Source organism: Arvicanthis niloticus, chromosome 30 (genome assembly GCF_011762505.2).
Source record: "Arvicanthis niloticus isolate mArvNil1 chromosome 30, mArvNil1.pat.X, whole genome shotgun sequence".
Classification (NCBI taxonomy): Eukaryota; Metazoa; Chordata; class Mammalia; order Rodentia; family Muridae; genus Arvicanthis; species Arvicanthis niloticus.
The window spans coordinates 20,489,094-20,516,391 of record NC_133438.1 but is presented as its reverse complement, the minus strand read 5'-3'; the positions used below and the strand labels follow the sequence as shown (position 1 = coordinate 20,516,391).

At 40.2% G+C, this 27,298-nt stretch overlaps 1 long non-coding RNA gene across 1 annotated transcript in view; it reads left to right on the top strand.

Moving 5' to 3' along the window:
• The first annotated feature begins 2,001 nt into the window (after window positions 1-2,001).
• Window positions 2,002-27,298, top strand: part of LOC143441017 (uncharacterized) — a 30,783-nt gene continuing 5,486 nt past the window's right edge. The window contains exons 1-2 of the long non-coding RNA XR_013108268.1: window positions 2,002-2,206; window positions 2,299-2,374. This is a non-coding gene — a long non-coding RNA (uncharacterized LOC143441017). The remainder of the gene's footprint in view (window positions 2,207-2,298; window positions 2,375-27,298) is intronic.

Sequence of the window (27,298 nt, the reverse complement as noted above, 5' to 3'; positions counted from 1 at the left end):
CCCTCTCACTGTGCAGGATGAAGGGTACTATAAATTTAAGAGGTATGCAAGTAATCCTAAGGGGCACGACCATGAGCCTGACATAAAAACACTGAAATACTGAACATGAGAGAGACCCAATACTTAAAATACAAACATCTACGTGGGGAGATCTATAAAACAAATCATGCATAATATTCTAACTTTTAAAAAAATATAAACAGCTTATAAAAATTTATTAAGAGCCAAGTATGGTGTTACTCGGTGAGACTGGATGTCCAAAACAGAGAAGAAAAGAAGAAAGGAAAATTCCAAAAATAACTCTGATAAAAGATATCGAACAACACACAAGATACTAACTATAAATAGGGTGGAGGAGGTAACTGTCGCTTTCAGTGCTTAAAGGACAAAGCTGAGCATTAAGGAATTGTTTTTCCAAGTTGACCCACTTAGTGTCTTTTTCTAACAACGTTGATAGATACGGAAGGGAGTGGGCAACCTCATGCCCAACTGGTCAGTCAGAGTACAGATCTTTCTAGAAAGCCATGTGTTGTTACTCAAGGGGAATCCAAGAAGTTTACAGTATTTGACTTAGTAATTCTACTTCCAATAACTTAATTCCAAAAATGGGAACAATTAGTCATGCATAAACAAACTTATTTCAGCAATGCTTGTTTTTTTTTTTAAACAAGGAAATCAAAAAGAAAGGAAAAAGGAACAATAGGAAGTGCCCTCTATATCCATTACATACATCAGCATTTTCTGGGAATCTCTTATGTATCCAACAGCAGGGGCAAAAAGCAACAGACCTGCTCCTTACCCTTGTGGGACATCCAGTCCACAGGAGGGAAGCATCGAACCAAGTCCCTATATTATGAGTTTTGCTACAGAACAACTCTGTGCAGGGGACACATTAAACAAGAAGAACATGTGCAGGTGAGCAGACACAGCTCAGGAGAGGGAGAATGGAAGACCCTTTTAGGAAGAAGAAACGGGATATTTGAAGACCTGGAGTTTATAATTGGCTAAATGTGAAGTCTGGTGCTTCCTATTAACAGTGTAGTTCCTATTAACACTATTGCCCACTGGGTCCAATAGTGGAGCTTCAGGAGTGACTGGCCATCAGGGAGAGGGGACTTCTGACAGAGAAGATGCATCCTCTCTACTTCATGTATAGGCACTCAGCTTAGATGCCCTCTGCCTGGTTACTCTCCTGTGGTTTCTTCCTCTCTTCTCTCTGAACAGAGAGAAGGGCAAGTGCTGCTCCTTTACAGTTTGCATCTCTCATGTAGTCACCACTGATTTTTTTTCAGGCCTTAAGAATGGGGCATTTATCTCTGCTTACTTTCTGTTTTAGAGTTTTGAGTCCTATGGAAATGTAGACAAATTAATTAAGACTATCAAATGCATCAACCACTTAACTGCCAGAGTCCTTGTCACATTCAGATAAAAGAGCAGCAGCAAGCTAGACTGATATCTGGTTAAAAGTGACAACTGAGATATATGGGTGGCTGTCTACACGGTTAACAACAGGAAGCAGCACTTACTGCACTTGCCAAAGGGCACATAAACCCAGAAAGGGGTTATGCAGAAAGTCAAGATCAGAATCGGAACAAGACAGTTGGTGGTGACAAGCACTGCAAAGTATGTGTTTACGTGAAGGCAAACCCTCCTCCCAAACCCTAGCAAATTCCGTGCTCTCTTACCCAATCCAAAACAATGTGACTTTCAAAGAGGACACTGTGTTATTAATTGTGGAAGTGTATCTGTCACTATTAACGTATCAAACAGAGGTCTTGATACTATCGCTACTGATCAGCTGATTAAAGCTTACCCACAGGAAAAGCCTACCCACAGCCTACCAAACATCAGCTATGCATGACGTAGAGAAGAGTATCACACTCTCAGTAGGAGTGATGCAAGCAAATAAACACAACTCACCCTACTGGGTCTCTATGGCAACAAAGCCACTTGTTGCCTAGATGATGATCCATCCTCTGGAAGAGGCATCTCCTGTGACTGGAGGGAATTTTTGAAGGTAATACGTCAACAGCAACGCCTCAGCAACAGCTGTTTGTTATTGAAGCAGACAGGGAGACAGAGAAGGAGAGGCTACTAGAGGACACAGTGCAGAAGACTGCTACCTTGCAGGAAGGAGTGGGACAGAACTGAACAGCTAAAGCTCTTGGATGGAGGAAGTAGATGAAGTGAATGCTGACTAAAACATGTATATATAACTTACTGACTAGATGAAAAGAATATCTCCCCTTTGAGCACCTGAATATCCTTCTGACAGAATTTCAAATCTCTGGTCTTTAGATTTGTCACAGGTAGAACAAACCGAGGAAGAAACTGGAGAAAAACGGAGTAAGAGCTGAAAGCAGCTTATTGTACTGTAAGTGTTCCTTTAAGGTCTGATGGCTGCTACTGGGCTGTCTATAATAGCTTTGCTTTGATCCATGTTAAATCCTTTTTGGGGTTCTGTTAGTATGTATATTTGGGTGTCTGGCTTCAATAGTTGTCTGGAATGCAAAAGAAGTGTGATCAATATTTACCAGATGCAATGGCAATGGTTATGGAAATTGGGTTAGAAAGTAGAGTGGCCAGTATAGCTAAATGATGAGACAGTCTTTCTGCAAGACTGTCAGAGGCAATCATGACAATGCCTGGACAAGCTAGACTGGCCAAAGTTGGGGTTTTCATCTTCCAATCCAAAAGACAGGAGTGCATGGAGGTTTTAGAGCCTTTCCCTAGAGCCAAGGAACCCAACTTAAAAGTCTGACTCCTCTGAGATTTGTGACCTTGAGTCTTCTCTGTGTCAAATTCCCTGTATCTCTGAGGGTTCATTAAAGTGAAACCTAAATATACCCCAGTTACAGTTTACAGTCATAGCTATTTACAGCTTACAGTTACAGCTAGTTACAGTTTAGTTGACTCTTCTGAAGGTCTACTTCATTTAGCAAGAGTCTGGATTATGAGGTTCATATTTTGAGCTGGCAGTTTTATCTCCTAGGAGTCCTGCCTGGATGAGGGGTAGAACATATATATCTAAGCTTCTTCCTTACAATTCTCATTTGAACCAGAGTTACCCTGGAAGTGCTTCTAGCCCCCAGTGATCTCCAACAAATGTATGGTCAATTCACTTAAAAAAAAAAAAAAAAAAAAAAAAAAAAAAAAAAAAAAAACCCAAGTTGTCCAAAGCAATTCACTGTAATTATAAACGCGGTATATTTTTTCTCCCACACCAGCTATGTTTACTACTCATGATGTTGAATGGTTGTAGGTATCCTAGCAGTAACCAGGGAACCTAAAACCAAGTTGGAAGAATAATGAAAATGCTGGTCAACTAACCCACATATATTTCCAGGAAGTTGTTGGGTTTCTACTCATTTCTTTGTCTCCTAGAAGCACACTGTACTCAATGGATACCTTCAAACTTCCAATGATATCTGGAGAACTGAAGAAACTAAGCTGTTGAGATATGGTCACCATGACTACAGACCAGCAAATCTATATTACTTGGTAAAACAAACAAACAAACAAACAAACAAACACCCGACTCTTGTTTAGATTATTCAGGATTTTCTTGTGACTGAAAGCTATAAGAAAGAAGAAGAAAAGCAGATAATATGAATAACAGTTGTTCTGATTTACAGATAGATGCATTCAAAGGCTTACATTTTTCTATGGCACTCATTAAATGATTGCAACGAGTGTCTTTCTTAACCAGAGTTGTAGTCCCATTGAACAGCGCTGCTTTATATAATAAACTCAGAGGAATCGGCTATTTTGCCTTCCATAAGAGCTATAGATATACAAATCTATGTGGATAAATATCCACATATACACATCATATACACATATATATTATGCACATCGCTCTTGTTTGCTTTCTGTAACTGTGATAAACACTATGACCAAAAGCAACTTATAGGTCATGCAATCTCTTACTACATGGCTACAGGGCAATTTGATCTTGGCAATTTTGCAGTTGGGGTTCCTTCTTCCCAGGTGACTCTAAGGTGTATGAAGTTGGCAATAAAACTAACCCTAGCACATACTCAGTGCATGCATATATTTTAAATAAATTATCTAAAATTCATTGCAAAGCCACATAATCACAAAAATAAAAAGTTGATTAATTCTTTGTCCTGATAAGGTTTTCGTTGTACTAAAGATAAAATTTTTCCCATATATATATATATATATTCCTAAATGCATAAATTCAAGCTATTTAGTCTGTATAATGGTGTGTGTGTGTGTGTGTGTGTGTGTGTGTGTGTGTGTTTTCAGGGATGACCATTTGGCATTGCTTGACTAATTTGTGTGCTCTTTCCTGGGGAAGACTTTTTCCAACTCTCAGTATTCCTTAGTTGTCTGTAGTTCTTTGGGTAGGGTTGAGGCCTCACGGTCTTTCCTCTTCTGTTTTAGTATGTCTACTGTTGTTGTCTTATTTAGCCCATGTTTAGGCAGCCATTAGGGGAAAGTTTGAGTGTAATGTAAACTTTTACATTGCTAGGATACACAATCTCATGAAAAATTCCCTTATCCTGTGGCTCTTACTATCTTCCCGCCCCCCTTTTCACAATTGATCTATGACGGTTTTGAATTATTATTCAGGTGTTGTAGACCATCCATCACCCGAGATTTGCCCGAGGTTTTTCTCATTCAGTGAGGAAGTTTCCAAAAAGGAAATGAAATGAAATGAAATGAAATGAAATGAAATGAAATGAAATGAAATGGCAACTCTAGTGCCATTTCACATAACACCATGACTATGTGCTAGCAATTGACTCACCACTGCTGGGATGCTTTTTTTCTCAATGTGTATAAAAAAAAAATTCCTTTTTCCTACAGCAGTTTCTTAAACTGCTGATCCATATCATCAATGTCAGTATCACCTGAAACTAGTTAGAAAGGTTTATCATAGCCATAAGTCAGACACTGAGTGAATCACTGAACGCTGAACTTGAACAAGCCTTCCAGATGGGTCCAAGCAGCTTAGGTTGAAAGGCCTCTGTGTGCTGTGTTCATTATTGTCCAAGGCATTCAACTTCAATGTATTACCAACAAATAAAAACAGCAAAACAAAACAACAAAAAAGTAAAGCCCAATTCTCTGGGGGTGGCCTGAAGCAGCTGAGCGGAGGTAGATGATGCAATGCACATGACACTTTGAAGCCCAAAAATAAAACAGAGAATGCTTTATTTATTTTTTCTAAATAAGAAGGACTTCAGGTAAAAAAAGGTGGACTAGAAGTCTCCTCTGATCCATTAAAGAGAGGCCCACAGAAAGAAAAATTAGACTCCATTCCAAAGAATGAAACAGAAGAACTTTGATAATCTACCAACACATGAAAGAATTTCTGGAAAAAATGAGAAGAAAAGGACATGTACCAAGGTCAATGAGAAGACCAAACACAGCTTCCACAATAGAACTCCCTGCTAAGGGGAAGGAAAGAGAAGTCACTGTCAAAGGCAATTTATCTACTCCTTCCTGGTGGTACTGAAGACTGGGCCATCAGGAGCAGGCTGCACAGTGAGATTACCAAATAAAACTGGAAGAACTACCTAAACCAACAGATCTGGTCACAGAAATAAAATCTAAGAGCATCCAAAAATGATAAGACTTAATAGATATTTTTTCCATAATTATCTTAAATATAATGGCCTCAAATCACCAAAGAGATGCAGACTGATGAATTGGATTGATAATATTCAACTAGCACTTGGTTCTAAGAAATACACTTCACTGACAAAGTCACTACAGACTGAGAAGCAGAGAGTGGGCGACAGTCTGTCAAGCCAATAGATGCCAATATCAAGCTGACATAATTATTCTGATATCTGTCAAGGCAGACTTCAAACTATAGTCAGAAGAAAAAGCCCACTTTATGTTGTTAATAATAAGTGGAATAATTCATAAAGAATTCACAACAATTTTATATAACATTAGTCTTGTAGGGTGGTGGTGGCACATGCCTTTAATGCCAATACTCAGGAAGCAGAGGCAGGTAGATTTCTGCGTTCAAGGCCAGCCTGGTCTACAGAGTGAGTTTTAGGACAGGCAGGGCTACACAGAAAAATCCTGTCTTGAAAAATAAACAAAAACAAAACAAAAAAGAAATCAAAAAAACCAAAAGACAGAACACCCAGGTCATACGTTAACACAAATGGACATAAATGTAAGTTCTGACATACTAATAAGCGCTAGTAATTCAAATACCCCACTTGCATCTTTAAATAAGTTGTTTAAACTAAAAGCCAACAATACCAGAATTCAATTGTATTATTGATTAAAAGAATTTAATGTATCTACAGGATATTTCATCCCACAAATATGGAATGCTAATTCTTCTCAACAGATACTATGACTCATTACTTCAAAGACCCAAAGACTCCAGTAAAAGGAACGACAAATGACCAGTAAATGCTTGAAAAAATACTTGGCATCTTCAGCCATCTGGGAAATGCAAATTAAAATTGCTTTGAGATTCCATTCCACCCTAGTTAGGATGGCTATAATCAAAACAAGAAATGTCAACAAGGGTTGGCAAGAACACAGGGGAGGAGAAACCTTTATTCAGTGTTGATGAACTATAAGCTAGTATAGTCACTATGAATTCAACAGTGCTGGGGACCTATAAACTGGTATAGTCACCATGAACTGAACAATACTGGTGAACTCTAAACTAGTCACTCTGAACTGAACAATACTGGTGAACTCTAAACTAGTCACTATGAACCGAACAGTGCTGGTAAACTATAAACTAGTCACTATGAACTGAACAGTGCTGGTGAACTGAAACACAGTCACTATAAAAGTCAGTGTGGAGGTTTCTCAAAAAGCTGAAAATAGAACTATCACATGACCCAGCTATACTCCTCTAGAGTATATTCTTGAAGAATTATAAGTCTACATACCACAGAGACATTGCACAAGTCTGCTTATTGCTTCACTAGCCACAATATGTAGGCAATGGAAACAACCTTGGTGTCCAGCAGCAGAGTAAGGGGTAAAGAAAATATGATATATAGATATAGAGAGATAGAGATACAGACAGAGATGGAGCTATACAATACAATGGGATTGTATATACCTACAGAGAGGAATGAAGCATGACATTGGCAAGTTGATGGGATTGAAAGTTATGTTGAGAAAAGTAACCGGGCAGTGGTGGTGCACGCCTTTAATCCCAGCACTTGTGAGGCAGAGGCAGGAGGATTCCTGAATTTGAGGCCAGCCTGGTCTACAGAGTGAGTTCCAGGACAGCCAGGGCTACACTGAGAAACCCCGTCTTGAAAAACCAAGAGAGAGAGAGAGAGAGAGAGAGAGAGAGAGAGAGAGAGAGAGAGAGAGAGAGAGAGAGAGGCCAGACTTGAAAAATAAATAATTTATGTTTTTTCTCACATATGGAATCTCTATTTAAAATTTCTCTCCCTCTCTCTCTGTCTCTCTCTGTCTCTCTCTCTGTGTCTGTGTGTATGTGTGTATGTGTGTGTGTGTGTGTGTGTGTGTGTGTGTGTGATGAAAGTAGAAATGCTAGGGTTGAGAGAGAACAAGGAGTACGTGTGACAGTGTGACAGAAAGGGTGGTAAGCAGGAGGGACAAGTGCTATCTGGCAAGAAAGGCATCAGCTAGAAGCAGAGAAGAGATCAGATGGGAGAAGTAGAAGAACACATACAACAAAGAATGCCTTGTGTGCATGACATACAAAATAACATAGTGAAACCCATTAATTTGTACAGCAACTGAAACACGAAGAGAAAAAACTAAAAGTAGCCATGTCTTACTTCCCACTCACTAATCCAGCACCTTAGCACTGTATTTCTTGCTTCCCTGTGCTGGTGCCATCCTCAGAAGAGGTTCATTGGTTTGAGAGGGATTTTTATTGGGCAGACGCCAGATGCTTCCAAGTCTAGAGAGCCTATCTCCAGTCCCAAATTTAGCAAAGAGAGCTCATTTGTCTCTTATGCACATCTTCTGTGCCTTTCAAACACACCATTTTGTTTAATCCTTCAGACTTTGGAAAAATGGACCAATCTAGAGCCTGATCAAAGATCAACTACTACGGGATTTAAAAGTACTCACTGTGCTCACTATTACTCAATAGTCCTACAGGTCAACTCGTTTTGAAACATTTTTTTAAACTGGTCACTTTTGTTGAAGGATGTATTATGGTGGAAATCCAATGTGGAAAAAACAGAAAGCAGAGGAGCTCTGGGAAAGACGTGGGGTTTGAAGTGTACCAGGCTTTTCTGGGGTGTGTGGATAATTGCAGTCCTCAATCCAGTCCTGTGATTCTGTCCAGTGACAGCTGCTCTGCCTCCTGACCCGCTTCCATTTGCAACTCAAACCTTTAACCCTTTTATCCCTTAATCCTCAGTTTACTTCCCTGATGCTTTGTATAAGTGCTATTTTGTGAAGAAAAGATCAGGACCCTTTTAACAAGAAGCATCTTATTTCACATTGCAACCACCTCATTCTGGGAACAGTGTTCTCAACTCAGTTTTTAATTAGAATCCACCATGGCACTGTCCAAACTGCATCCCCAGTTGATCTGGGAGTCTCTCTACCCGAAGTAGCCTCCAATAAGGTCATGGTTTGACTGGTCCTCGGCTTGTAGCACTATTTTATATGGTGTGGAGCTTTAGGAAATGGTTGGCAGAAAGTGGTCAGTCACTAAGGGTGAGACTTTGAAGAATATCCTGACAAGTCTGTTTTCTGCATCCTGATCTATTTGGTGAGAAGCCATCATAGCTGGCTTTGCCCCCATGTTTTTCTTGTATTTCTTTGCTTTTCTGATGTTGTGATAAACCACAATGCCCAGACACCTCATAGAAAAAGTTATTTTGGGTTATGGTCCCAGAGGCTATACCATGTGTTCATAGGGAAGCATGGTAAGCCGGCACCAGGCATGGTAGGCAAAGCAGCAAGGTCGGTGATTACATATAAAACACAAGCAGGAAGCAGAGCTCGAGAGTACTGGGAATGGTGCAAAGCTTTGGAACCTCAAAATCCACCCTAAGTGATGGGCTTCCTCCAGGACATGTGCACCTCCTAGACCTCCACTCAAACACCACCAACAACAGGGACATGGGAGCCTGCTAGGAGAATTCTCATTCCAACCACCACAGCTGCCATGACAAAGTGAAATTTCTCTGACACCAGGATCCAAACAAACTCATCTTCCCTTAAGTTCTGTCATGGGTTGTGATTACCACAGCAGAAAAGCACTAATACACAGAGCCCTGCTAAGTATCTGTCTTGCCCCAGGCAGGTCTGGATACCCCTTTACCTATGCCTACAGTGACATTGCTCTCAACTTTCTCCTCATCTCATCTGCTCTTTCAAGAAAGTTCCATGGTCCGTGTTCAAACAGCACGATTTTCATAAGCAGTTTTAACAGATGGAAAGCAAATCTTGAAGTCCCAGACTGATGATATCAAATACTTCTTTTCCCAAATTAATTGTCATCACTCATTAATTCAACTCTGACTGTGTGTCCCTTGTGCCCTGTACTAGAAACATACAAACTTTCTTACCTTTCCCAACAATCTTGGCTCTGGAAAAGGGAATGACTTTTTTTTTAAGGCCAACACACTGTCCCTGATCTCTAAGTGAATGACAAAGGCTAATATCCAATTATAAGTGAGTTCATACCATGTGTATCGTTTTGAGTCTGGGTTACCTCACACAAAATGATCTTTTCTGGCTCCATTCATTTGACTGAAGAATTCATAATGTTATACTTTTAATAACTGAGTAATATACCATTATGTAAATGTATCACATTTTCTTTATCCATTCTTTGGCTGAAGGACATCTAGGTTGTTTCTGGTTTCTGGCTATTACAAATAAAGTGTTTATGAACATAGTTGAGCAAGAGTCTTTGTAGTACGGTGGAACTTCTTTTGGGTACATGTCCAGGAGTGGCATAGCTGGGTCTTGAAGTAGAACTATTCTCAAATTTCTGAGAAATCACCAGATTGATTTCTGGAGTGGTTGTACCAGTTTTCACTCCCACCAGCATGCTGATGGAGGAGTGTTCCCCTTGCTTTAATCCTTGCCAGCATGTGCTGTCACTTGAGTTTTTGATCTTAACCATTCTATTGGGTGTAAAATGAAATCCCAGAGTCATTTTGATTTGCATTTCCCTGATGATTATTTGATTTTTAAAAATCCTCCCTTAATACTGTCCACCCTGTAAGCATGGTTTAAGGTCTCGGTATTATCATTTGTAAATCGGGTATAATGAGGACATCAACTAGCCAATGTTCTTAGTATTAACCAATAATAGAGTTAAAAATACGTGGCATTTATATATGTTAGTGTTATGATATTATACTCATGTGCTATTGCATTTGTTATTATTATATAATATAAATAACAAATATTTTCTACAAATCTCAGAGTCAAGAAATAAATGTTTTAGTGTCAACTATCTGTCAGCTGCAATAAGCACTAATACTTTTCAAAAAGGAAATATATGGGTTTGTCTATCACACAGAAATAAGGAGGTATGTGGTACTTTGATATACGTGTCCTCAAGATTCTCTCTGCTTCCCCTCATCTCTTTGGCCCCTTGAGCAACCCTCTTGATCCTAGAATCTCATTCTTCCCCTCATCCAGATTCTCATTCTTCTTTCCTCCTTTCTTAGAAGACAGTTCTGTCCCACTTGGCTCTGGCTCTTTCCACCAGCATGTGGTATGCATGGTGTGGTGTGGTTTGGTGCCCCCAGAAGGGCCTCCCGACAGCCCCTCCCATGAGCTGGGAGCACAAATGTACAGATTTAAAATTGTGTCTTTCGGATATTAGAATTGAATCGAAGTAATGGAAGGGAAAAGGGAAAACAAATTGCAAGACAGTTTGTGACAAGGTCCGTATGAGTCATTTAGGAAAGTGAGGACAGGGCCACTACCCTTGGCAGGAGGAAGTTATAAAGCTCGGGTTCAAAAACCTATTTCTTTCTTCCTGAAAAAAAAAAAAAAAGAGTTAACACACACACACACACACACACACACACACACACACACACACATTTTCGTTAAGCTGCTTTGACAGGCAATGGAAGATTCTGCCCATTTTGCAAATAAGGAAGCTGGTGCTTTGAAAGAAAATCCCCAGGGTGGCAGCTAGTGCATGGTAGGTCTTCAGTATGAGTCTTGGGAGTCTGCTTGTCCCCCTTTCCTCGGACACCACAAGTGTTATATGCTAACATTAAAGTGAGAATGTAGGGTCATATTTTCTCATCTGCCTTTGAAAAGTTGGATTTTTGAGAAAGCATCTCGATGTGTAGGCTAGGTTGGCCTCGAACCTTCAATCTCCCTGATCTAGTCTCCCATAGACACAGGCCACCAAGCCACAGGACTCTATTTATTTGTTTATTAGTTTGGTGGGGGAGACCAACATCTCATGTGTCCCCATGCTTTGCTCTAGATCTCCACAGAACATATCTCTTTACCGGGTTTCCTGAGCTAAGACCAGCTTGGAGGGGAGGATCCCGGTTCTAAGAGGCTGCGGAGTTGGCATGTCAACCCTCAGGAAACCTGAATCTCACTATATTGTATTGCTTACACACCAAAGACTTTGTCTTCTGAAATGAAAGCAAAGGTCGTAACAGTTACAAGAGCTAAAATGAGCATAACAGCCAGGCTTAGCCAACTTGACCTTCAGCCAGGACTGAGACATAGATAGGTGTGGGATAAAGGCAAAGTTTTCCTCAGCTAAGACCTGGCATTACTCAGCTATTCTCAATGAATACCAACTAGGAAATTACTTAGGAAAAGACAGTAACTTAATCTGATAATCCCTTCTTTTTTGCTGATCTCTGAGACCTGAAACATGGGTTCCTCAGAACCTTTTCAATGGTTAACACTCATACCTGGCTCTGGAAGCTGGTCCACTCATAGACACTCCTTAACAATGAATTTGATGGCTTGTGCTTTTCTTAACAAATTCAGTTCTTGATGTTACACTGGACATGTAGGATCCTTTAAAAAAAAAAAAAAAAAGTACCTTAGCTAATGTGAAGCCCAGAATGTTTGAAAAATTCTCTTTGAAATCAAAAATGAAATAGAAAAAAAAAAAAAAAAAAAAAACTCCAAGAAAGATATTCAGCACCAACTGGAAGACTATGTATAAAGTACTCATTGTTCTGAAGGGAAGTTCATGGTCTATTTGTAATTTTAAATATTAGAAAGTTTCAGTGGGTTAGAGCTCAAAATTCTAAAGCATGACTGGAGAATTTTCTGTTGGGCACATTGTACTTTACAAGGATTTCTTCCTCCTCTTTCCCCGTTTAGCACAGGCTGACCTGATCTGACAAAGAATGTGTGTGACTCAGCCCACAGACTGACTAGTTGTGGTTGAAAGGGTGTCACTTCAGAATTCTAATCTCTTTTGTCATGGACCATCCCTGGGGATTCCAAAGTATTACCAGCCATAAAGGAAACTCCCCTTCTCAATGAACCACAGCTCCCAATAAGAAGTGAGCCACTTATCATAGTGAAAATGGGATATTCTAGAAAAATTAACAAATAGTAAAACCAAATCAAACCATGTCAAATGTTAAATGCACTACTGACAATATCAGGAAAAGACACACAGGTGACAGACAAAAAGCTTCACAAGAAGTGAACTGCATAATGTTTTATGGAAAACTTACTAATGTAAGTTAGAATGTTTGTTACCACCTTTTCCTAATAGGATATGTTGAAAGAGAATAAATTCTTTTCGGCTACATAAGGATGGATTATTCTAGTTTGGGGGATCAAAACAAGTAACCCTAGTAATGTCTTAATTAAAGTCAAGTTTCAAAAAACATTTACACACACTTATTATGTACCACCTTGTGCTAAGAAGTATTGGTGACCTGGCAAAGCAAAATCATTCCCTTCAGTTATCCTGCTATTCATTCGAGAAATCCATACTATAGTCACAAGAATTTTAAGTACTGCCTGAGGTACTATGCCCCTCTTAATACTCGGTTCAGTCTTCAGCATGCATATATGAGATGTTCGGGGATGTGTCAAGTCTTCATTCGATCCAACTTCTAAATATTTCTTCAGTATTGACCTTTCTGTGTGGTTGCATATTTATTTTTAGCGACCTATTTCAGGTAGAGGCACATATCCATATGCTAATAAATGTTACAAATAGAGTGCTTGCCACCTGGATGATACAATATACTCACCTTCAGCCCAGAGGTTTACATCTCAAGAGGCAACAGAACAGTCAGGACCAGGAAGGAGTCTCTCTAAAAACGCCAAGAGTACGGCTCAGAGCAGCAAAGGGCTAAGGTTAGAGTTAATGCAAGCAAAGCTTCCCCAGGTGCTGCTTATCATGCTGAGTACACAGAGCGAAAATAGTACCAGGCTTTTGTGCAAGTCATGTTTTTGGAAAGAGCACATCACATAGAAAATGCTGGAACTTTTCAGATTCAAAATTCCCAAGTAGAAGGACTAGGGACTTTCTGAAGGGATTTATGACTCAGCTTTATCATACAAACTTTATTTGATTAGTATGCAAAAAGCAAACACACTTGAGCACATACAAAACCTGCCTGCGGATATAGTCAGGTAATATCCTGAAATCGCCTCTGTAAGTTTGTAAATTCATGAAAGGCGTCAAGTAGTGACATGCACCATCTATGGCTTCTACTTCCTGTAACTCCACTTGCAGTGGGACTCCCTGGGTCCCATCACAAAACAGCGAATTTAGAGAATGTGCTGAACAAAGAGTGAGGGGAGAGTAAAATTGGAAGGGAAGAAAGGAAAAAGGGAGGAAAGGGAAAAGAAGCAGAAGAAAAGAGAAACCCTGGGAGAGAAAGAATGGAGAGAAAAGGTAAAGAGCAAAGAAACCTCTGTGGGCATCAGCATGGAGAAGCAGGGGTTGGAAGTAGAGGAATTTGTGGACGTTTTAGGACTAAATTTGATATCTGGAGTTAAAATGAACCGTTATTTCCTAAACTTGCCTACTTATAAGAATAAAAATGCCTGTTGTGAGATGGCTTGCTGTGTTAAACGTTTGTTATACAAGCATGAGGACTTGTATCAGTTGTAACCCAAAAACCGGTTGACAGAGACAGAAGGTCACTTGCTGGCCAGCCTGTCTATACAGTTGGTAACTCTGAATTCAGTAAAAGCCCTGTCTCAAAAAAATAGGGTGAAGAGTAATAGTGAAAAATAACCTAACAATGACCCCTGGCTTCCAAATGCATGCACACATGCAACACACGCATACACATGCGCACACATGGGAAGAAAGCATGCATTATAGGAGTTAGTTTGATATTCTGATTTGAAAGAATTCTAACAATTTCTACTGTTAACAAACAGGCCTTATTGATTTGTATCATCAAAGAGGCTGACGTAATTGATTCACTGTGTCCTGTGTGTAATACTCTGCTTTTCTGATTGATGTCTTTCGCTCATAGTGATTTCCTCTTTTAAGCCCTGTAGGGGGTGGTTCTGATGCTAAGGTTTTGTTCCCCAACTGGTTCTTGATCTAGCAACAAAGATGACAGAGGTCAATTGCTGGACAGAAGAAAAGAGGCAGAACATCTAGGTCCCCAAAGTGGGAGGCAAAGAGACACAGGAAAGGAAGAGAGATTTTGCCATGCTTCAGAAGGAGAAAAAGCCACCAGCCCTGTGAGATCTAGAGTGGAGTGGCCATCAGCCATTTCCATGACTGGGCCTGGGGTAGCAACTAAAGCTGAGGGCAAATTTGGGGTATTTAGCTGAAGGCAGTGAAAGATAACCTAACATTTAGGGTTAGTTGAGGGCAGATTTAGGGTGCTGAGCTAAGAGTGTTAGGAAGGGTTCACTAGCTGTAGGAGATTAGAAGCACCCAGCAATTGCGCCAATAAGGCAGGTTGAAAAATAAGCTAAAGTTTGTGTGTGTGTTTCATCTGCAGATCCTAGAAAACCTGGGCAGGGCTGGTAACATGGTCTACTCAGAGCTTAAATTGGGGTAGCAAAAACTACATGCTACAAAGCCCTGCCCAGCACTTCTCTACATGTATACATCATTACACATGGTGAAGCCATGTATCATAGTCGGCACCGCTGCCAAAACTCTAGTCTATGACGTCCTAGGTAGTCGGAGTGCTTAAGTTCTGTGGAAACTATGTTCGTTGTAAGAACCGTTAGAACTTTGGAAAGAGAAAGTGATTTTATCAGGAAAACCTAAAAAAAACAAAAAACAAAAACAAACACAATTTTGAGGCACTGAATATGCCTGATGTCTGGAGTCCGAGAATATACCCAAGAAAATAAAACCCAACATATCAAGTTCACAGTCGCTCAGACTCAGAAAAGATCTGCATATGCCTGCCTTGAAGGAGGTTGTTTTCCACTTGGAAGTCCTCAGGAACTGTGAGTGACATTCCTCTGTGTTGGTGGCTGGCTGCATTAGTTAGCTGTCACTCTAGTGACACTTCTGAGGCAATTAACTCACAAAGAGAAAAGTTATTTTGGCTCACAGCTTCAGTGGTTTTGTCCATAATTAGTTCCCACTATTGCTTTGGGGCTGTAGGAACATCAAGTGGTGGCTGGAGTGTAAAACCACTTGCCTCACCATCTAGAAAGGAAAAACAGAGAAAGGGGAACACAGTCTAGGATCCCACAATCTCCTTTAAAGGCAGATCCTCAATGATCTTATGGCCTCCTTCTAGCCCTCACATCACAGGGGTTCAGTGATCAATGGTGACACTCAGGGACTAAGCAGTTAACACTGGGTCTGTGGGGAAACATTGAAGACCCTAACTAAGACCCTGAGTGTGTAAAATTTTTTATTGGATATCTTATTTACATTTCAGATGCCATCCCCTTTTCCCATTTCCCCCCCCCCCCAGAAAAACCCCTATCCCATACTCCCTTCTCCTTTTTGCTTTTATACAATTTTTTTAATGTTAACCAATGGCTTTATAAATTTGGTAATGCTCAATATCAATCAGAAGTGTAACCTAATACCCAACCTAGATATATCAACTATCTTTGACTGGTGGAGAAGACAAAGTGTGTGTGTGTGTGTGTGTGTGTGTGTGTGTGTGTGTGTGTGTGTGTATGTTGCTTCAATCAAACCTGGGGCCACACATATGTTAGAAAAGCACTGTACCACCAACCTACATCCACAACACTGGTTATGTTTAGTTGTATAAATATAATGACATTAAGGAGTATATTTTTTATCACTTTACATATTTGTTTTCTACAGTCTCATCCATTCTCAGGCTATAAAAACAAATGTGTGCATATAAGTAGGTTGAAATATTAATGTGTATCATTGTATGTCTAAAAACTCTGAATCTTTGGCATTTGAAGCCTGAAATACAGTTTCTTATAAAAGTAAAATTATTAAATATTGTTAGATGAGCCCAGTTAGTACACAACACTGCTTCTACACTATTGAAGTTATATAATAATAGATCAATTGAACTAGAAATGTACTGGTTTTCTAATATATATCTTGAATTTAAAAAAAACACAACAAAATGACTTGACAAGAATATTTTTCTCATTAATTAATTTATTTATTTATTCACTTTATATCCTAATTGCAGCTACCTTCCTCCTATCCTCCCAGTTCTACCTTTACAAATCTTTTCCCCCATTACCTTTTTCCCTTCTCCTAAGAGAAGAGGAAGGTCCTCGTGGGTACTACCCTGCCTGGGACATCTCGTCCCAACAGGACTAAGTGTAACCTCTGCCACTGAGGCCCAACCAGGCAGTACAGCTAGGGGGAGGGGATCCAATGGCAGACAACAGAGGCAGGGACAAGCCCTAGTCCAATTGTTACAGAACCCACATGAAGACCAAGCTGCACATCTGCTTCTAATGTATAGGAGACTTAGGTCCAGCCACTGTACATTCCTAGGGTGATGGTTTGGTCTCTGAGAGTGCCTATGGACCCAGGTTAATTGGCTCTGTAGGCTTCTTGTGGTGTCCTTGACTCCTCCAGCTTTATCAATCATTTCCTACAAGACTCCTGGTGATTAGGCTCTGCCTGATGTTTGGCTGCTGGTCTCTGCATATGCTTCTATTTGTTGCTAGATGAAGCCTCTCAGGAGACAATTGACAAGAATCTTTTTGATTTGAATTTGAAATGTATTTCAAATGTTCATCCTTAAGGTATGAATACCCTAATAGCCATGGCTATATAAGGGAGGGGTGTCACCCAGATACTAACTACAATAGTAAGATAGATGGCCATTCTCCCTCCCTTTGATAAGACTGCAGTTAGGGAGTGTGAACAGCCCAAGATCAGATGTGGGGCAAGGAAGTAGCAAACACAGCTCATTTTTCTGATTTGGTGATGGATGTCCTCTCTATCATGGTGGAAAAAATAAATAAAAGTGAGCTGACTGGAGGAAAATGGCACCCTGATAAAGTAGGGCTTGTACATAACAGAGTAGAAAGAGAAAGAAAGACCAGCAATCATGATGAGTGTCCACATAGCTGCTGGGTTTTGTGCTTGCTACGGATTTGACACTGACAATAGAAAGCGAGGCAGAGCCAGGCATTTTGCATACTCTAGATCCTGGACTCTGGATCCTGGAAATTCTGACATTGGAAAATTGTAGGGCATCAGCAAACTGGGTAGACAGAGCTCATTGCTGTAGTGGCTGATCTGGGAAAGCATGCGCTGACACAGCACACAATGACAAATAGATCTACAGAAACGTGAGCTGCGTTTTGGAATAGTTGTAAATTCAGTATTACCGATGTAGGCTGCACATAAAGATGGAAACTTTGGCCTCAGTAGTCTGAGTTATAAACTTTATTGAAGATTAAAGCTTTAAGGAAATGATCTTAAGGTGAATTCCATTTATCTCTTCCTACATCTGTTTGTACCTGTAATCTCAACATTCAGAAAGCTGAGGCAAGAAATTGCAAGCCTAAGTTCAGCCTGGACAACATAGCAAGATCTTGTTATTCATGTATGTATGTATGTATGTATGTATGTATGTATGTATATCATATATATGCATATCATCATGTCATGCAACACAATTCAGTTAGAAAGCTGTATGGTCTAGAATCTAGACTCTAGATAGATGAATACATGTAACAATAAGCCATTTGGTTATAAGTGAGTAAATGAAGAATCAAGATATGAACTCAGACTGGGAATGCATTATACATGTACACAAGGTGTCAGTAGGGAAAGTCTGTAACTTGATTTGGTTGTCAATAAAGGGAATTTTTAAAATTAGACTCATAAAGGTGTAAAATCATTTTATTTATTAGTATTATATGTGTTTGCTTGTATATGTGAGATGGTTCATTTGTGAAGGCCAGTGGATGGACAACTTTCATGAGTTGGTCCTCTCCTTCCAACTTGGGTTCCAGGGATGGAACTCTGGTCATTAAGGTTGCATAGCAAGCATTCCTAAGAGATAGACCATCTATATTGTTTTAGATAGTATACTTTCTTCTCAACTTTCCAAAATTTCACAATCACAGATTTAAAAAAAAAATTAAGAGTTACAAGATGTTTTTTTAAACTGATATCCAAGAAGATTTCATTAGGGGTTATACAAAGGCTGGGTGACAAAAGAAAAGCACACTAGATTGAAGGCAGATGTTTACAAGACAGCTGATGGGAAGACTGGCCAGTAGAAGCAGCCAGGAAGAAGAGAGGTAATTCCTATTATGAACATCTATGTAAATGGGAAACTGATGCCTTTCTTTAGCATACTATTGAAGTTTTACTTTTTAAGGATTTTTAAAATATTCATTCTCTCTCTCTCCTCTCTCTCTCTCTCTCTCTCTCTCTCTCTCTCTCTCTCTCTCTCTCTCTCTCTCTCTCTCTGTGTGTGTGTGTGTAGTTTGCTACATGTATTCCAATGCTCTTGGAGACCAGAGGTATCAATTCTTCCGCAGTTGGAGTTGCAGGTGTTTGTCAGTGACCTTGTATGGGTGCTGGGAGTCAAACTTGGATCCTCTGGAAGAACAACAGAGGCTTTTAACCTCTGAGTCACCTCTCCAGTTCTGAACACATGCTCTTACAGTCTGGAATAGGATCCAGGAATAGGAGAATTTGTAGATTTGGGTTTGTTTTAGTTTTTTTGTTCTGATTTTTGTTGTTGTTTTGTTTATTATTATTTCTTATTAATCTATTCACCAACTCTACATCCTGATGGCAGCCTCCTCTCTCTCCTTCCCACCTCCGCTTTCTCTACCCTCCTCTTTCATTCTTCTCAGAGCAGGGCGGGAGGGGAGGCCTCCTATGGATATCAACCCACTAGCATATCAAGCTCCAGTAGAACCAGGGGCCTCTTCCCCATTACCCACCACTGAGCCTAGACAAGGCAGCCCAGCAAAAGGAAAGGGACCCAGAGGCAGGCAACAGAGACAGACAGCCCCTGCTCCAGTTGTCAGGAGTCCCGAGTGAAGATGAAGTTTCCTATCTTGCCACACCTGTGCAGAAGGCCCAGGTTTACCACATACATGCTCTTTGGTTGGTGGTTCAGTCTCTGTGAGCCTCTATGAGGTTAGGTTATTCAACGCTGTAAATTTTCTTGTGGTGTCCCCTTTGACACTTTTGGCTCCTGCAATCTTTCTTCCTTTTTTTCATAAGATTCCCTAGGCTCTGCCTAATGTTTGGCTATGGGTCTCTGCAACTGTTTCCATCAGTTTCTGGGTGAACCCTCCCAAAGGATAGCCATGCTAGGTGCCTGCAAGTACAGGAACCCCTTGTTACTTAGCTTTATTGGGTCTGTGAATTGTAGCATGGTTATCCTGTCCTTTATGGCTAATATCCACTCATAAATGAGTATATACCATGTGTCTCTTTCTGGATATGGATTACCTTACTCAGGATGATATTTTCAAGTTTCATCCATTTGTCTGTAAATTTCGTATCCTTGTTTTTAATAGATATATAACACTCACTCCATTGTGTAAATGTACCACATTTTCTTTATCCATCCTTCGAGGGACATCTAGGTTGTTTTCATTTTCTGGCTATTATGAATAAAGCTGGTATGAACATAGTTGAGCAAGTGCCCTTGTAGGGTGGTGGCACATCTTTTCGGTATCTGCCATTAATGGCAGATCTAGGTCTTGGGGGTAGAGCTACTCCTAAATTTCTGAGAAACCACAAGATTGATTTCAGAAGTGGCCCTAGCAGCAATGGAGAAGTGTTTCCCTTGCTCCACATCTTTGCCGGCATGTGCTGTCACTTGAGTTTTTGATCCTAGCCATTCTGATGGGTATACGGTGAAATCTCAAGAGTTCTTCCATTTTGTATTTTTCTAATAACTAAAGGGGTTCAATGTTTCTTTAAGTACTTCTAAGCCATTAGAGACTCCTCAGTCAAGAATTCTCTTTAGCACTGAACCATGTATTTAAATTGGGTTAATTGTTTGTTGGTGTCTAATACCTTAAGTTCTTCATATATTTTGGATTTTATCCCTCTGTCAAATGTAGGGTTAGTGAAGATCTTTGCCCATTTTGTGGGCTGATGTTCTGTTTTACTGATGGCATCCTTTGTCTTACAGAAGCTTTTCAGTTTCATGAGGTCCCATGTATTAACTGTTGATCTTTGTTATCAGTGTTCTGTTCAGGAAGTTGTCTCCTGTGCTTATGAATTCAAGGCTACTCTCTACATTCTCTTCTATTAGATTTAGTGTATCCAGTTTTATATTGAGATCTTAGATTCACTTGGACTTGAGTTTTGTGCACAGCGATAGATATAGACCTACAGATATCCAGTTTGACCAGCACCATTTGATGATGCTTTCTTTTTTTTCCCTTGCATAATTTTGACTTCTTTGTCAAAAATCAAAAGTCCATAGGTGTGTGGGTTTATTTCTGGGTCATCTATTTGATTCCATTGATCAACCTGTCTGTTTTCATGTCAATATCATGTAGTTTGTATTACTATTGATCTGCAGTACAGGACAGTGATTTCTCCAAAAGTTCTTTTCTTGTTCAGGATTGCTTTAACTATCCTGGGTTTTATGTTTTTCCATATGAAGTTGAGAATTCCTCTTTCAAGGCCTGGAAATAATTGTGTTGGAAATTTGATGAGAAATGCATTGAATCTAGTTTGCTTTTGGGAAGATGGCCATTTTTACTATGTTAATTTGACTGATCCCTGAGCATGGGATGTCTCCCTATCTTCTGATGTCTACTTCAATGTTTTTCTTCAGAGACTTGAAGTTCTTGTCCTTCAGGTCTTTCATTTGTTTGGTTAGAGTTACACCAAGATATTTTATATTACTTGTGGCTATTGTAAAGTGTGTTGTTTCCCTGAATTCTTTCTCAGCCTGTTTATCATTTGTATGAAGGATGGCTATTGATTTTTGAAGTGAATTTTGTATCTAGCCAGTTTGCTGAAGGTGTTTATCAGCTGTAGGAGTTCTCTGGTAGAATTTTAGGGGTCACTTATGTAGACTATCACATCATCTGCAAAGAGTAATGCATTGACTTTTCCCTTTCCAATTTGTAACCCCCTTGATCTCTTTTAGTTGTCTTATTGCTCGGGCTAGAACTTCAAGTACTATATTGAATAAATAAGAAGAGAGTAGACAGCCTTGTCTAGTCCCTGATTTTAGTGGAATTGCTTCAAGTTTTTCCTCATTTAATTTGATGTTGCCTAGGTTGCTATAGATTGCCTTTACTGTGTTTAGGTATGGTCCCTTTATTCCTTTAAGACTTTTATCATGAAGGGGTGTTGGAGTTTGTCAAAGGTCTTTTTAGCATCTAATGACATGATCATGTGTGTGTGTGTGTGTGTGTTTAGTTTGTTTATATGGTAGATTGCATTAATAGAAAAGACATTGATGGAAAAGTGAGAAAAGACCACTTCTCAGAAAAACAATAAGAAATTGAGTGAAGGAAGAGGGGCCAAGACATAAGGGTGCGAAAAGGCATCAGACAGAAACAAATAAACAGAGAAGCACAGCTAGGAGAGCATATTTGCTCAGAAACAAGTAAGACGATTTCAAAGGCTCCTAAAATGCCACAGACCTCTCCAGGCCATTGAGCTTGATAATAAAGCAGTCCCTGGCAAACTTTGACAAAGCAACTTCAGTGCGTAAGTTTAAGAGAGCCAGAAGAGATTAGAAAAGGAATTGAAGACGCAGAATTCAAAGAGTAAGAAGTAAAGACAGAGAATATGTTCATTAATGTATTCATTTAGTGTTTTTATTTATCTAACACACAAATAATATATTTATTTAGAAGGCCAATCTAGGAAAACATCCAGGACATCTTTTCTGAAAAGAGGCTTATGAAAGGGGGGAGTGTATGGGTATTTGTGTAATGTAAACAGCCCTTGTCCTGCCTTGTTTTTATTGTCTACTTGATACAACCAAGAATCACCTGGAAAGAGAGAGTCCCAGTTGAGGGACTTCCCAGATCAAATCACCTTGCAGTTTTGGTCTGTGGAGAACTATCTTGACTATTGATTGATGAGGGAGAGCCCGGCCCACTGTGAGTGATGCCAACCCAGGGTAGGTGCTCCAGGCTTGTATAAGAAAACTGCCTAAGAAAGACCCAGAGAAAATTAACCAGAAATCAGCATTCCTCCATACTGTCTGCTTCAATTACACTTTCGCTTCTGTCACTTGGCTTCCCTCAGTAATAGACCTGGAAGTATAAGCCAAATAAAACCCGTCCTCCCCTAAGTTTTGTTCATTCATGATGTTACTATAGTAACAGAATATAAACACCCTTTCCCCAAGGCTCCCATATTAAAGACTTGATCCCCAATTTGGCTTTATTGGAGGTGACGAAACCTTCAGGAAGTGGGGTCTTGTAGGAAGACCTTAGTTTACTAAAAAAATATCCTTAGAAAGGACTGGGAAGCCAGGTCCATTTTCTGCTCCTGGTTAGGAATGTAATCATTTGCTTGCTCCTGATAAGAATTCCTACCAGAAGCCAGGCAGTGGTGCCTCATACCTTTAATCACGGCACTTGGGAGGCAGAGGGAGGCAGATTTCTGTGATTTCAAGGTCAGTCTACTTTACAGAGTGTGTTCCCAGACAGCCAGGATACATTAAAAAACCCTATCTCAAAAAGTGGTAAGAAAAAAGGAAGGAAGGAAGAAAAGAAGGAAGGAAGGAAGAAAGGAAGAAAGGAAGGAAGGAAGGAAGGAAGGAAGGAAGGAAGGAAGGAAGGAATTACCAGCATGATTTAATAATACAGCCAAAGGATTCTATCTAGGCTTAAACCATATGATGTAGATTTTCAGTCTTTAAAACTGTATATAACAAAACCCCCTCTTTTTCTTATAAAGTAGTCTGCCTCATATATTTTGCTATAAAAATGAAAAATTGACTGATAAAGGAGATAGAAGATTCATCCCTGGAGGAGAAGGGAAGATGGAAAAGTCTCACCTGAGAGTTAAAAACAAGAAGAGCAAGACTGTCATATCAGACACTGTTCTGAGAGCTCCTGACAGACCATGAGCCATGTCTGATCCTTATAAAATCAAGTAACGCGTAGGTGTTGATTTTGAGAAGCTTCTAACCATGTTGAAGAAGAAAGTTTTGAAGGTAATTATTACTGTGACCTAGAGACGTGCATAGAGGAGTGAGAGGTCAAGACCACCTGGGCAGAAGGAAGAGCAGTGGTTCAGGATTACTTCCTGTAATCTGTGTGCTGAATTCTAAAGGAAATCAAATGGGTGGGGAATAACATGAGTGGAACAGATATCCAAACAAATTGCACAGCATGTGGAGACAGGCTGTAGCACAGTGGCTAGAGGAAGAGGGCAAGTTACAACAGCTAGTGTGTAAGATCCAAAGGTGGAATAGACCAGAAGTAGGTGACATGCCTGGGCAGAAGGTTTGTAGATAAGAGCCAGGGTCAGGCCACAGGGACCCTGTTTTCTCCATAAGGAGGCTGTACTTTCCTTCTCCAGGAAAGAAAGTCACTGACCAATTTCAAACAAAGCAATGACAGGGTTGTATATCTCCCATCCCAGGAAGTGTTGAGGAAAGATGGGAAGAATTCCATTTGGCAAGGAAAGTGAAGACCTAAAGCCAGGAAACAGCCCTTTGACTAGACAGAAAGAAAGCGAAAGAGAGGGGCTAAGTTGATTCATCAATAGGGTTTGGCCAGCATCTACATAGAAAGTGAAAAACAAATCTCTGGGCTCCTGCCAATGTAGCCCAGTAGGGGAGCAGGCTCAGGGGTGATGAAGTCTGAAAGTAGGTGATAGGAATGCAGTAAGCAGTCAAGGAGGAGTGGTTACCAAGCAGAATAAAGCCATTAAAAAGATGAGCTTTGGGCTGATAGACAAAGAATGAGAGAAAAGTCCCCTAGGCCACGTGTTTGTAAATAGTGAAGGGGACAAAGATTCTGGGAGAACAAACCAGAGTCCCCGAGAGACAGGGAATTCATGCTTGTGGTCAGAATAGAAAGTTTTAGCTTTTATAATGACAGAGGTGGAGTACTTTCAGTCAACTTTGAACTGTAAAAAGTGGTCTCACTCAGAGGTAGGTAATACCCGCACTGATGGAATGTAGGTACAGTCTGCCCTAATCATCTGGGATCTGGAGTATGGGTTCAGCTAACAGGCATTCAGTCAGCTGCAAAGTGAAAAGATTTGGGAAAACATTGCATGTCTGAACATACAAAGGCATTTAGCTTGCTGCTATTGTTGTTGTTGTTGTTATTATTATTATTATTATTATTATTATTATTATTATTATTATTATTATTATTATTATTATCTGAGGAAACAAAGTTTCATGTATCCCAGGCTGATGTCAGATTCACTGTATGACTGAGGAGAGCCTTGAATTCATGATCCTCCTGCCTCTACTTCTCATATGTTGGAATGGCAAGCATGTGATAACACCATGCCTAGCTTTGGCACTATTTTTTAAGCATTATACTGCAACTCTCTGCAAGGAGCTTGTATTGTATTAAGTGTTGTAAGTAATATAGAGAAGATTCAAATGATATAGCAGGATGTTCATGACTAATGTCATGGTTTTTTGTTTGTTTGTTTGTTTGTTTTGTTTTTGAGACAGGGTTTCTCTGTGTAGCCCTGGCTGTCCTGGAACTCACTCTGTAGACCAGGCTGGCCTTGAACTCAGAAATCTGCCTGCCTCTGCCTCCCAAGTGCTGGGATTAAAGATGTGCACCACCACTGCCCACCATGTATTTTCTATAAGTTCGTGAGCATTCTCAAAGGGTCTTGGGCCCAATCCCATGAAGATGCTGAGAACTGACCAGAGTTTGAAGATTTAATATTATAGGACCATAAGTGTGTATATGAGGGGAGGGGTCTGTTAACTTTAAGGAAGACCAAGAAGTACCATAAAAGAAAGCCTCTGCTGTGGTCTCCCATGTGGGGCACCATCTGCCTACAAGAGTGTCCCTTCAGATGTTGTGACTCTGTCCTGCCACTCCAGCCCAGCTGGCCCTTCTTTCAGTTCCTGGAATGTTCTGGACTCTGCTTCACCTCAGAGCCCTCACAATTGCAATTTCCTCTTCTGAGAAGTTTTAACACCCTTCTACTTTGACTCTCCCTTCCTCCACAGTGATCACATCTCATTTTGAAAATCACGTCCCCAAGGAGACTTTCCCCAAATCTTCAGGCCCCAACACTGTGTTTGAGCCTCTTTTAGACTTCCCCAAACTCTCTAGTACCTTTTAGTGGTCACTCCAACTTCAGCTCAGTATTTTGCAATGACTTGTTTACAGTCAACATCAAGGGATACATAGACTCTGTCTACCCTGTCATCTACTCAGACCCTAACACAGCCCATGTAGAAGCTTTTCCCTCCTTTAGTCCATAAAATCAGAGGTAGCTCAGTGCAATTGTGTTAAGTTCACACACACACACACACACATCCCAGCACACCCCACACCCACAGCCCTACAGCCTCACCCCCCCACACACACACATGCATAATCTGAGGGTGGAGAGCACCATGGCAGTGAAGACATGACAATGGATGTCTGAGTAGGTCCATGATTACAAAACAGAGAGCGATGAATGCCGATGCTCCTGTAGTAAATATTTTGCTATAAATTTTTAAATGGTATTATGATAAATTAAGTTTATATTAAATGTTCAAGTTGACTTGAGGATAGTCTATTAACACCCTTCATTATATCACAAAATGGCTAATTTTCTGAACTAAGACTATAGGAGTCAGGTGTGGGGGCCCACATCTATAATTCCAGGATTCAAGAAGGAGTAAGATTGCTACAATTTAAGGCCAACCTGGTCTCTTGTCTGGTGGCTTCTGTGGGTTGTGGAATCCCAGTTTTCTGTTCACATTATAGTTCTTATTCTTTATGTAGTTGTTGGCTCCATTGTCCTGCTTTGGTGATTGGTACACCTGGTTTCCCTCACCTGGAAGGCCCTTGACTATAGAATCTGCCTGACATTTTCCCTGTCACTCAACACCAAGAGGTTTCTCAGTCCCTATGAGCTTCTAGCTTGGCCATTTCTTCTCTCACTGTTACTTTATCTTTCAAATTATTTCACCCTTGCCCTCGCCCTCGCCCTTGCCCTTGCCCTCACCCTCTCCTTCCCCCTCCCCTCCCCCTCACCTTCTGTCTCCTTCTTCTCCTTCTCTTCCTTCTTTCCTCCTCCTCCTCTTCCTCCTCCTCCCTCTCCTCCTCCTTCTCTGTTCTCTCTTGTCTCCTCACATCCTCTCACCTCCCTTCCTCTTTCTGTACTGAAACAGACTTTTGAGTACAGCTCAGACTGGCCTCAAACTTGCAATCCTGCCTCTGCTTCCTGGGGATTGGGATTCTAGGGATGTGCCATCATACCCAAGTCTCATCCATTGAATTCTTACAATGTATGATAATTCCAAAATTGTCTGTAATACAGGTTATCTTAGATTTCTCAGTGTATGTTCTTGATAATGGATAATTCATTTCTTACCAAGCTGAGAGAAATGAAATATTGAATAACCTAAATTACTGCTGTGTTCACCACAATGGGCTTCTCAAATTTTCAAAGTACTGAATGTTCACAATCTAAACACTTTTAGAATTTACTTTATGCCAAGAATTCTTTTTAAAACCAGTTTTTATAAAGAATATGTTTTATAAACTCCTACTTGTTATTTCCAGTTTGCTATGAGCTCTGTTGAAAAGAATATATTTGGTTTGGACTAGAAAGAATAGTTCTGAAAGACAAGAACAACATTTTACTGCTACAAAGACATGGTACAAACCAGTTACTTACAGTCATAGGCTATTTTTGAGGAGGGCTAAACAGAGGGAGGGAATTCATTGTATCCTCCTAGCAGATTGCCCTGACTCCCCTACCATGTTAAGAGACTGCTACAAAGCGCCATTTAAAATAATTCAAGATTTTTTTCTATGACTC